The sequence below is a fragment of the Perna viridis genome, chromosome 11 (assembly GCF_037379345.1).
Source record: "Perna viridis isolate PV_CMFRI_1.1 ecotype Kerala chromosome 11, ASM3737934v1, whole genome shotgun sequence".
NCBI lineage: Eukaryota > Metazoa > Mollusca > Bivalvia > Mytilida > Mytilidae > Perna > Perna viridis.
The window spans coordinates 12,415,069-12,426,038 of NC_142455.1; the positions used below are offsets into that span (position 1 = coordinate 12,415,069).

Consider the following 10,970-nt stretch of genomic DNA (forward strand, 5'->3'; position numbering starts at 1 on the left):
ATAAACCTAGGGTAAGGGGCATAACTCTTGAAATCAGTGATATGTTTGTATCATATTTAATTTCACCAAAGCTTATCAAGCTTTTATTTGAAACAGAATGAAATTCGACCAAGTTACTTTGAAGCTTACATGAGACTGATGTAAAATGCTGAATACAAGTGTTCCAATGGTTTGTAAGAGTTGTGTCCCTTACCCTAGGTTTACCCCCTTAAAGTAAGATTGGAAAAGATCTACGTCAATCTTCCCACAGGCCCTCCTGATTTACTACGTATTACTATTCTGACATATTTCCTCACACAGGATTTAGAACAAGTCATTGGTATTGCTCATTACTTACTAGCCTTTTCTGTTTTACTATACTAATTTGCATAAAGAGGCGGGGATAAGCACTGAGTGTGGAACATGTGTAAAAAGTGAATATACCGTCTTCGCATGATATTATATCCACCATATAAAAGCCGAAAAAAAAACAATTAGAATTATGATTGTGTAGGATAATCGAATAAAAAATATGATACAAACTGCCAAGAAAATTCTTTGATAATTTACATATGTATATCTAAATAGATAATAACATGTGTCCCTAGAGTCATGCTGACGTAAATAATGTCTTGTGTTATGCAATTCCTTGTCAAAGTTTTATTTTCACTACAATTCAATCTGTCTTTAATATTTTTTGTTATTGCTAAACAACCATTGATAAATTTGAAATGGGAATATCTAATTGGGATGTTAAAATAAAGGTTTATGTAAGTTTGACTATCATCGAAATTAAACAGTATTCCAAGAGCTTTTTGTTTGAACTTAGTTTCCTTTTTTATATTCATACGTTACGAAGGAAATTTTAATTCACGCACTAACTCGTACAGTTCCCTCTGTTTCATTATGTAATTATTCACTTGAAAATAGATCTTGGTACAGTAGTGAGTAATAAAATAGTTCTTGATATAGTAGTGAGTAATAAAAGCAGGCGTTCAATTTGGGAAAAATCATATGATGACTGTGATTAATCAAGAAGATGGGCAACATTAAAACAAGATGTCTCTCGCGGCAATTCTTGGGTCAACGGAGCACAAATGAAAATTACGATTGTTCCAAAAATCTATAAAACAATTTAAAACAATGGCTTCATTCCAATCGTTTTAAATTGAGGTCATGTATAAAAACAAAACTTTGTCAATTTTTAGGGTTATATTATAGCTTTGGTTACAGTAACTCAATCAAATAAGGTTTACTTTGAGTAAAGCGATTGATAAATGAGCCTGTTTTTTTCCTCTACAAACCATATTTAAACATAATGAAATTGCTTTTAGATCCCAAGGGAATGAACTTGATTAACTCTCGTTCACGATCAATACAGCACACCTGTAAGTAGAAATTATATTCACTTTCTAGTAAACCACTTGTAAATCGTAACTGCAAACTAATTATGATTTATTTATTTCAAGAAATTACAACGTTCATCAATCAAATTACGAAAATAGACTTCAGCGATACCAATTTGCAAAGAATGTAGTGTAACTCTACGTTTTTCGTGTTTTGTAAAGTGAAAACAACATTTTGACTTAATTATTTCTGTTTGTAACCGTTGTAAAAGAGGTCGCCATGAACAATAAAAACTTGTTTTGACTGTAAATACTCTATTCAAGAAATAAGCGAAGCAGTGGTCCTTTTCACAAAATTAGTCGTAAGTAAGGACGTCACAATATTTTTATTTACTATGACGTCATAACTTACGGCTAATTTTACTCTTACGATTTTTTGTGAAAAGGGCCACAGGTTTGTACCCGAAGAATGGTGTAGGAATAAAGTAGTGAAAGAAGGAGAAACCACGGACAAAGCCGAAAATACAATAACAAAACAGTGTAAGAAAACAAAATACCATATACTCAAAAACAATGTATTTTGATTTTTAAATAAGCCTTCTGTTTGGTTGAGTTTCGTCGGGCGACATCAGTGTTTTGGTATGAACTACTTTGTTTCGCAGTGCACTGTTCAAAAAGTCTTAACTTAATTACAATAGACAATCTTAATTAAGACTGGATCGGTCATAAATTCAATTATAAGATTTCTTTACAAATTTGACCAAGTTATGCTGGCATATGCAACTTCAGGACTAATTTCAGCTTGTTTATAAATTTCCAAAAAAATCCATTAAACAAATATGACAGTTCAGCACTGGTGAAGGTCAATGAGGAAATGAATTACATTTTGATAACACAATTGAAAACAAGCCGTTCATATATCAGTACAGTAGATGACAACCTTAATTGATGATGAATAGAACATCCAACACAAAAATAACAAAAAAGAACATGCACAGTTTTGTAAAAACTTATCGTTCAATTTTGATATGAACCATATTAAGCTCATTGAAATTAAGCTCATTGTATCTGAAATAAAATTATTTCTGGTTGTAGTTCAAATTTATATAGGATTTTTTTATTCAAAATATTTTCGAATGTTTTGCTATATATTCAGAATAGGAGTCGGTAAACATTTTCAAATGAACCGATTCCGAACTGCATTGTATCTTATGGATTGCTGTTGTTCATAACATTTCTGATTGGTCAAGACGTATTTACTAGATTGCTGCAAAACCACACGTTGTTTAAGAGGACGAAAGTTGAATTTCTCAGTTAGCCCATTTCGACGGAAGATACATAATTAATTATCTTTCTTTTAAAATAAAAATGTTAATTCAGAATTCAAACTGTGCATGCACATTCACATAATCTGACCGGGAAATAAGTAAACGGAAGATTTCAAACTAATGCTCTCATCACATCTGTACTTTCAGCTTTTACTTTTCATCGTTCATCCTTATTAGTAATTGCCTTTTTGTATCCGTACATAGCTTTGGCAATATAACAAGCCTTTAATTGAACAGGATGTGTTTGGAAATGAAGTTAGGGATTGAATTGCAATATCCCACCTGATGTCCATTGCTAAATAACATTGTATCTTGTCGTCAGATCTTTCCCAAGACACTTATACATCACTTTTTATTCGTCAACATGGCAAGCATATCGGAAGTTCAAAGCTAAAGCATAAACATTCAAACTAATGAATGTTTACTACACACTCATCAATGGAGATCATATTTTATTAGGGCTCATAGCAGAAACCCAGTTTTATGTTCCATTGTAGCCTAGTTTGAAAGTTTAAAAACGATGTTTTTTTTTAAAGTATTGAAACTTATTGTAGTCATTGAGTCTCCCTGTAGACACGAAAAAAAAACATTTCATGAAGCAAAACTATGGGGTACAATTACTGTAAATATGACCGTCTGATTTTAATAAAAATTCCGTGTTTGATTTAAAGTTACATTGCCTACGTTTAGTATTTTTTAAAATGTTTTCTGAATGTTTGCAAAACAATGAAGAACGCTGAAGTATTAGTTTCACGGTAGACCCATGTAATATAATGATATCAATTAGCCATTTTATTCAGCCTTTCTCATTGAAGGACGTAAAGAAGTTGAAGGTTTACATTGGCATGGGTATGTCGAAAAAACTAAGTTATTGAACGTTAGCCATTTAAAAAATATTTTATCAGTTCTGTCGAATTTCAATTTCTAGCTGAATAGACTGTTGAATTTGATAAAGTGATATCATTAACATGGAAACCTGTCTCAATCATTTGGACTTTAAAATTGGTCCGGTTAAGACACGTGTTCGGATTACCAAAATAGAAAATACACGCAAATTGATCAAAAATTCGTCTGGTTTATAAAAGTTTTTTGGATTATCCAGGATTTGGTTTATACTGGTTTCACTATGCAACAAGATCCCCGTCTTCATGATGGAACAACCTATCTTTTCTATCAAGCATGCCCTTCAACTTCTCAACACTTGATATGAAAGAGTATACACCAATAAATAATGATGACAGTTTTACTTAAAACTAGGGATACGACTAAGACTTTTTTTCTGAAACAATAGAATGTAAACTTGTTTTGTTATAAATAAATGATACGAAATTCCTTCCAACCATGAATGTCTCAAATTGACTAATAATAACTGTCTATTCCATTGACTTTAACTTAAAAATGTGAACAGTCTTTTGTCAGAAGTAATTTACGTCGACAATTTATTGCCTTCGGTGCCAAAAAGCATATTGCACGATCCACAACGTGCTTATTTGGTGATTGAATTAGTTTTTATAACGACACTCCAGAGAGTAATTAGTTTTTTTACTATCAAATAGACATTATGAAAGGCAATGTAGTTATTAAGAGGTCATGGACAAGTAAGGTATTACCTAATGCTTTCAATATGAGTCCTGATTCACCTTAATAATGAAAATAAGAAATAATATTTAATCTACGTGAATTGGTTTTTGGAATTACAGTGAAATCCCGTCTTAATCAAGTATTTGTACGACACATAGAGAAGGCAGATAGGACGTATATACAATAAATTTATAGGAGTTGCTTTACAACTGGACCCTATTTATTAGTCCAAAATACCTCTACTTGCTGACCTATTCCTTCACTCTGATGAGGCTGACTTTATAACTGATGTCATCCGAAAGAAAAAATATCGTTTAACTAGATTCTTTAATCTCAGTTTCTGCTATATAGATGACGTATCATCGCTATTAGGTCAAAAACATTCATGATATCGCTAAAATCGGCTGAGATGTATTTATTACAACCATTATCCTTTGAAATAAACTAACTAGTATAGACCAAAACAAATCTTTCAAAAACGTTGAAAACAGGGGCTAAAATAGGGCCTTACCGAACCTCCTCCTTTACTTGATATCAATTAACATTTCGCTTCGTTTTCACCATCATTTAAATCGATAAACGAGGAATGAACACATTTCAGTTTATTGCTTTCAATTTTATAATAAAGATTTTCAAATAAAAGCCCCTTAAATTTTCCGTTTTCCGTTTTGATGTTTAGGACCTATCCTTGTTTCGTTTTTTTCTTTTTTTTTTTAAATCAAAAACGAAAAATGAAAATTTATTCAATTTCTCCTTTGAAATGATGAAAACGAAAAATGCAAATAGTCTCGCTTTTTTTTTTTTTTGTTTGTTTGTTTTTTGTATTTCAATTTTGATTTCTCAACACTGAAAACAATAACATCTTCCTTTTTCGTTTTCCGTTTTGAATTGATAAAAATGAAAAACAAAAACAGTCTTGTGTTTTGTTTTCAATTCTTTTTCCCCAAAACGTAAACCGAATGGACGCAGATATACAAAGACCATTCAGGAGTCTGTTATGCGGACACTTGTTGTGCTTAAGGTAAGACAAAAAAGCAAATGATATTTCTTTCTTTGTCTTTGTTTATATTTGATAAATCGAGATAGATGCTTTTTTATCTAACCTTAATGGAAAAAGATAAATAATGATTGGTCATTGACAAATCACGATGAGGCTCTTTATCACTCTGAATTGTTGAAGTTTTATGTAGGGATGATAATTGGTCCTAAGACGCTTACAAATAAACAAGTCCTATTTTTGAAAAAAAAAGATAGCCGATACAGTAAAATATTTTCCTTTTACTTATTCATACTCTACATATCATTCAGGAAATAACACATGGCAAGAAATTTCAATTTTCGATACAGTTTTTTTCGAGTATTAGTATTTGGCCAATCGAAAAACCGAATTACGACCAGGTGACTTGCGCTTCCATGAAAGAGCATCTTTAAGGTCAAAGGGTAAATAGCGAAACTATAAAAAAAAAAACGTTTAAATGTTCTCAAGTAGCTAGCCAGATAAGAATCATGCACAATGTGATGAATGCTTGGGAAGCTTAAATATTTTTATTTTTCATATTTTTTATAAAAATGTGTAGCTTTTTTTGAAGGCCATATCACATATTACAGAATTTGTTTAATTTTTTACAACAACTGCTACTAAATCAAATACATTGAAGACGTGAAAGTTATTCAGGGTTAAAGGTCACTCATTTTCCAATTATGAACAAATGGATTTTTTCTAAACTGAAGCGCAATACTTGTGCACAGTTATATACGTATAAAACTTATTTTCTTTTTTTTAATCCTTAAGTTTACAATTTCCAAGTCTTTCTGCAAATGTTGTTTGATGCCAGAGGCGTAAAATATATTAATCCGTAGCACTATGTAACGCAATTTTATAAAGTGCATTAAAAATGCAATAAAGACTGACAAAATGTACTATAAACCTATGTTCTTGAATACATCCATAAGACTTCCATGGCATCGTGAATTCAATCATATTCCTTTTTGAAACTTAAAGTGGAATATTATTATGTAACAGTTCAGATTCCATTTTTTTTATCTATTAGCGAAAATGCAGAGAAACCATATGTTTTAATGCATTATTCTCTCGAGAAGTGAAAACTAGATAAAAAGATTATACCTAAAACCTGGCTTTCGACCTCTGGAAGAGTAATCAATGGAACCAAAATTCTAGCGGAATTCAAAAGAATGTAATCCAGGGACAAAGACCAGACATGGAAAACAGACAAACATGACAAGGAGCATAAAAATAACTAAAATGATACATACATAGTAACAAAAGTAAATGAGCAACTTGGACTCCATGGACCAAGTTCACTGGTAGTGTTAGCGTCCTCTGCTTTTCTAAAGCCTTTTACTCCAAAATGTGTTTTTTAATTGTAGGTATACCATTGAAATAGCGCAAAGCTGTATCAAGATGACAATTGAATTTTATTTTTCTAAAAGCTTACAAGTAATAAATTGTCATTGTTATGTTAACAAAATGATCGATTTAAGATGTTTTCTACTTCACATTGATATCGATAGAAATCTTGGTAAGGACGTGATCTTTCGAGTCAACTGAACACAAATTTTATTGCTTAGATCTTTTTGAACTGATAATTCACAAGTAAACCGATAGTAAATTTGACAAGAACTTGATGTGCAGTGACATTACCATGTTCTTGTAGCAATAAATACTGCCATTTTGAACTACATCACATTAACAACACAAGGATAGACTAGATTACAACATCAAAGAGCAAACTGCATGGAGTATATTACACTGTCATAGGGACAGGATGCGTTTTTATGCGTTTCAATGTTCCCCAAAAAAGCTAGATTGTTCAAATCCATTAAGGAGTGGCGTTTAATTGGTTCTCTTCTGATTAGCACTAACAATATCCGGTTTAAAACTTTTAGCTCAGCTAATAGCATGTACAACACACTTTATTTTCTGTCCTCTTTGATATAATATGCTTAAGTTTTAATTTTATGGTAAATTTTATTGAATAAACGTGTCATATACTTCGCACGACTGTCTTCTTTACATACAGCTTGAAATCAAATAGGTTCATGCATAGAGTAAAATATTTAGCAGTGTCATGAGTTTAAGTGGGTCTCCATCTGCCAGCTTACAAAAAATAAATCAAGATTGATCTTCAGTTCAATCAAAATTTAAATGTGACAAACTCATCGTTTTGCTTTTTTATGAAAGAGTAATCAAGGGAACCAAGGTTATAGCGGTATTCAAAAGAATGCAATCCAACGACAAAGACAAGTCATGGAAAACAGACATACACAACAAAGAACATACAAAGTAACAAAAGCAAATGAGCAACTCGGACTCCACTAAAAACTGGCAGCATGGACCAGGTGCACTGGTAGGGTAAGCCTTATTATCTTGGTAACCTATTAACTCAAATATATAAAAAGGTTTTTTTTTGGTCTCTTTGTATTAAATTTTCCTTTTTAAATTGAAATTCATCCAAAAAGTAATAAAAGCAATAAATGAATATTTAAAAGAGAATGTCAATATTCTAAGCTGCTTTGGAACAACATTAAAAAGCTACATTTAATTGGTTTTTTTTTTTAATTAATAATTAGAGCTATAACAACCAAAGGTAGTTATTTTACAAAAAAAAATATAGAAACTTGACTTCAAATCGATTACTGCATACCAAAATATTTCTTTCTATTTGTTCAAGAAATAGATATTCTAATTGATGTTCTACCCAATTTATTTTTTTCTAAAAATAGTACGTTAAGGTCAATACCTAAACTTCATACCTTTTAAAACATTTTGAATGAATTTGTGTTCATAAATAAACACTTTCATATCTTTGGCATGAACGAACTTGTCAATAGCGTTCAGTATGATTATAATGACGTGTTTCATTGCCAAGTTTCATTCTGTCGTAGATTTGTATCTTGACCTTGCTTGGTAGAGTGTACACAAGAGAAAAATAAAAAGTGTATAGATTAGATAGTCACTATAGATGTAATACATAAAACATTTCTTCCGCAAAACATAAAGTGTCTGTTATTTTTTAATGGTAGTGTTAACAATGTCTTTAGAGTTCTTAGGGTAGATCTACTATTATTTTAATTAAGTTTTGCAATGTGTACCTGCATATATTTTCATGTATTTTATATTTACACAATGTATACAACAAAAACAAAAACTTTTCGGTTAGTATTCATATTTTATTCTTTAATCATTTTCGTAAGTAAGAGAGATAGAAATAGACAACCAAAAACCAAACCACGTCAGTCATTTCGCAAAGAAACAAAGATGGACGTGTACATAAAAAAACGAACAATTCATAAACTAAAAGAAAAGTAATACTGTACATTGTGAAAATTCAGATAAGTATTTTGCAATTATGCAACAAACTTACAAATGCAGGAACTCAAACTCGAATCACTGATTCGGATTTTGCGTAAAACCACAAAAATTCAATACTCCATATTCCAATTTAATGACATAATTAAAATAATTAGTGTACACAGTGATTTCTAATTTAGCCGGACTTAGTAAGAGAAATTTTCAATTTTAATTGCACTATAACCGGGAAATATGAACCAAGTTGCCTCGGCAGGGTACTTTTTTCGTCTTTTTTTCTTTAGAAATTTTCGTTAAATTGCAGGTTTGATACGGAAACAAAAACTATTCACAAATCTGTCTTCATGGTCAAAATAGATATAATGGCCAGAATAACAACTAATAGATGAGCTGTCCCTTACTACCATACATCGTGTACTAAGTTACAGTCCTAAATTAATCCTACGAGGAGGAATGACCCGGCCAGCAAAAGCTATATTTTATATAACCTAGCTGGCCGAGTGGTCTAGGGCGCTGGACTTTGTGCAGTGTTGCCATAGATTTTCAAAAAAAAGTTTAAAAAAGTAATTGTTTGGATTTATCTCCCTTTAATTGTTAACGTCCATTGAAATCCCGTACAATTACATTTAAGTCTTCGAAAATACTTTTGAAACAAATTTGTTTGTGGGGTATCTATTGTTGTTTCTTCAACGAACAAGTATGTTTTTACATATTATCATAATTTCGGAGGATATTTTGACTAAGTTGAATTTGAAATTGTGGTTTTATAATTATGTTTCTCGCAATGCCTGATTCTTACAGATGAGAGTCGATCTTTAAATGAATTAACATTTCATTGATATTTGGTGTCAGTATCTAACTGCATTTCTGAAAACAACTCAATTAAGAGAAAATTAAATTTGCATTGTTTAGACATCTTTGAAAGAACATTACATATAGTTTCCGTTTGTTTAAAGAAGGGACTTTGTTGAAACAACACAATATCCTATTCCAGGTAATTAGATTTTTTTTACAATAATAATCAAACCATCAATTTGAACAAAAAAAGAGCGGAGTGTTAAAAACAACACTTTTCAAAAATAATCATAGCCAACGCAAGTTGACACAGCACACCATGAGTATAGAACAAAACATCCTTTTGTATGACAACTCCGAAATGATAAAGAGTTCATGAGCTAATAGATTGAAGTCATCACTACAGAAGTTGTATGGTCGTCATCATGAACTCGTGGACCGTTATAGTGTATCCAACTGCACCATGAAAACTGATTTATTCAACGGGTCATAGTTTTCCTTTCCTCGTTTGTCTACCCCGGACTTGACTTTTTATGAGCAACTCGGCGGGTAACTGTAGAAAAGCAGAGAACCCTTACCCCACCGTAGCACCTGGTCTATGCTCCCAGTTTTTAGTGGAGTCCGAGTTGCTCATTTGCTTTTGTTACTTTGTATGTATGACTTTAGTTACTTTATGTTCTTTATTGTGTATGTCTGTTTTCGATATCTGGTCCTTGTCCCTGGATTACATTCTTTTGATTACCGCTATAAACTTGGTTTCTTTGATTACTCTCTAATACAAATGATAACATTACACCGTGAACATGGAGCAAAACTTCTTTTTGTACGACAACAACTCAATGGGAAAGTGTTTCTCAGCTAAGGCAGGTTGTCACAGCTCACCATGAGTACAGAGCAAAACTTTCTTTTTTTGGACGACAACAACTCATTGAGAAAGTGTTTATCAGCTAAGGCAAGTTGTCACAGCTCGCCATAAGTAATGAGCAAAACATCGTTTTGTACGACAACAACTCAATGGAATATAGTTCATGGGTTAAAATAAAAGTCACATATCACCATGAGTAAAGATGATAAACTATTTTGTACAACACATTCTTACTTACCATTGGTGAAAAGAAAACACTTACCAATCGGTTGATATATAATTTCTCCAGGGATTCATAGTGTTCCCTGCAGTGGAAATTGATACATATTTTGACCAATCTCTCAATTGTCCGTTTCAATGCAGATATACATAACAACAAAAATAATTCATCAGAGTTTCCATGATTTTCATTAAAAAGTGCAACATGTTAGACAGCGCAAAATGCCTTATAGCATTTTATCGCGCCTGACATTTGTGTGCTTTAAGAGGTTATCCTATTTTCTAGGGTTATCTATTATTGATATAACAACGCTTTTAATTCGATGGTATACATTTTGTGTTTGTTTCAAGAATATTTTAATTAGTACGAACTTATTTGTGATGTATTCTTATATAAACGTTGCATGTTTACAATCTTGAAATCTTTCCAATCCAGAATCACGTTTCATGAACTATTCAGATCAATATATATATATTTTCTATTAAAATGTTGCATGTCTATGAATGTGGACGGAAGACTATTGAGA

General features: G+C 31.6%; 1 long non-coding RNA gene across 1 annotated transcript; it reads left to right on the top strand.

The window, feature by feature from the left end:
- Nucleotides 1–620: 620 nt before the first annotated feature.
- Nucleotides 621–7,172, top strand: LOC148603011 (uncharacterized). The gene is made up of 3 exons (XR_015916653.1): nt 621–749; nt 1,314–1,367; nt 6,623–7,172. It is a non-coding gene; the product is annotated as an uncharacterized LOC148603011 (long non-coding RNA).
- Nucleotides 7,173–10,970: the final 3,798 nt, after the last annotated feature.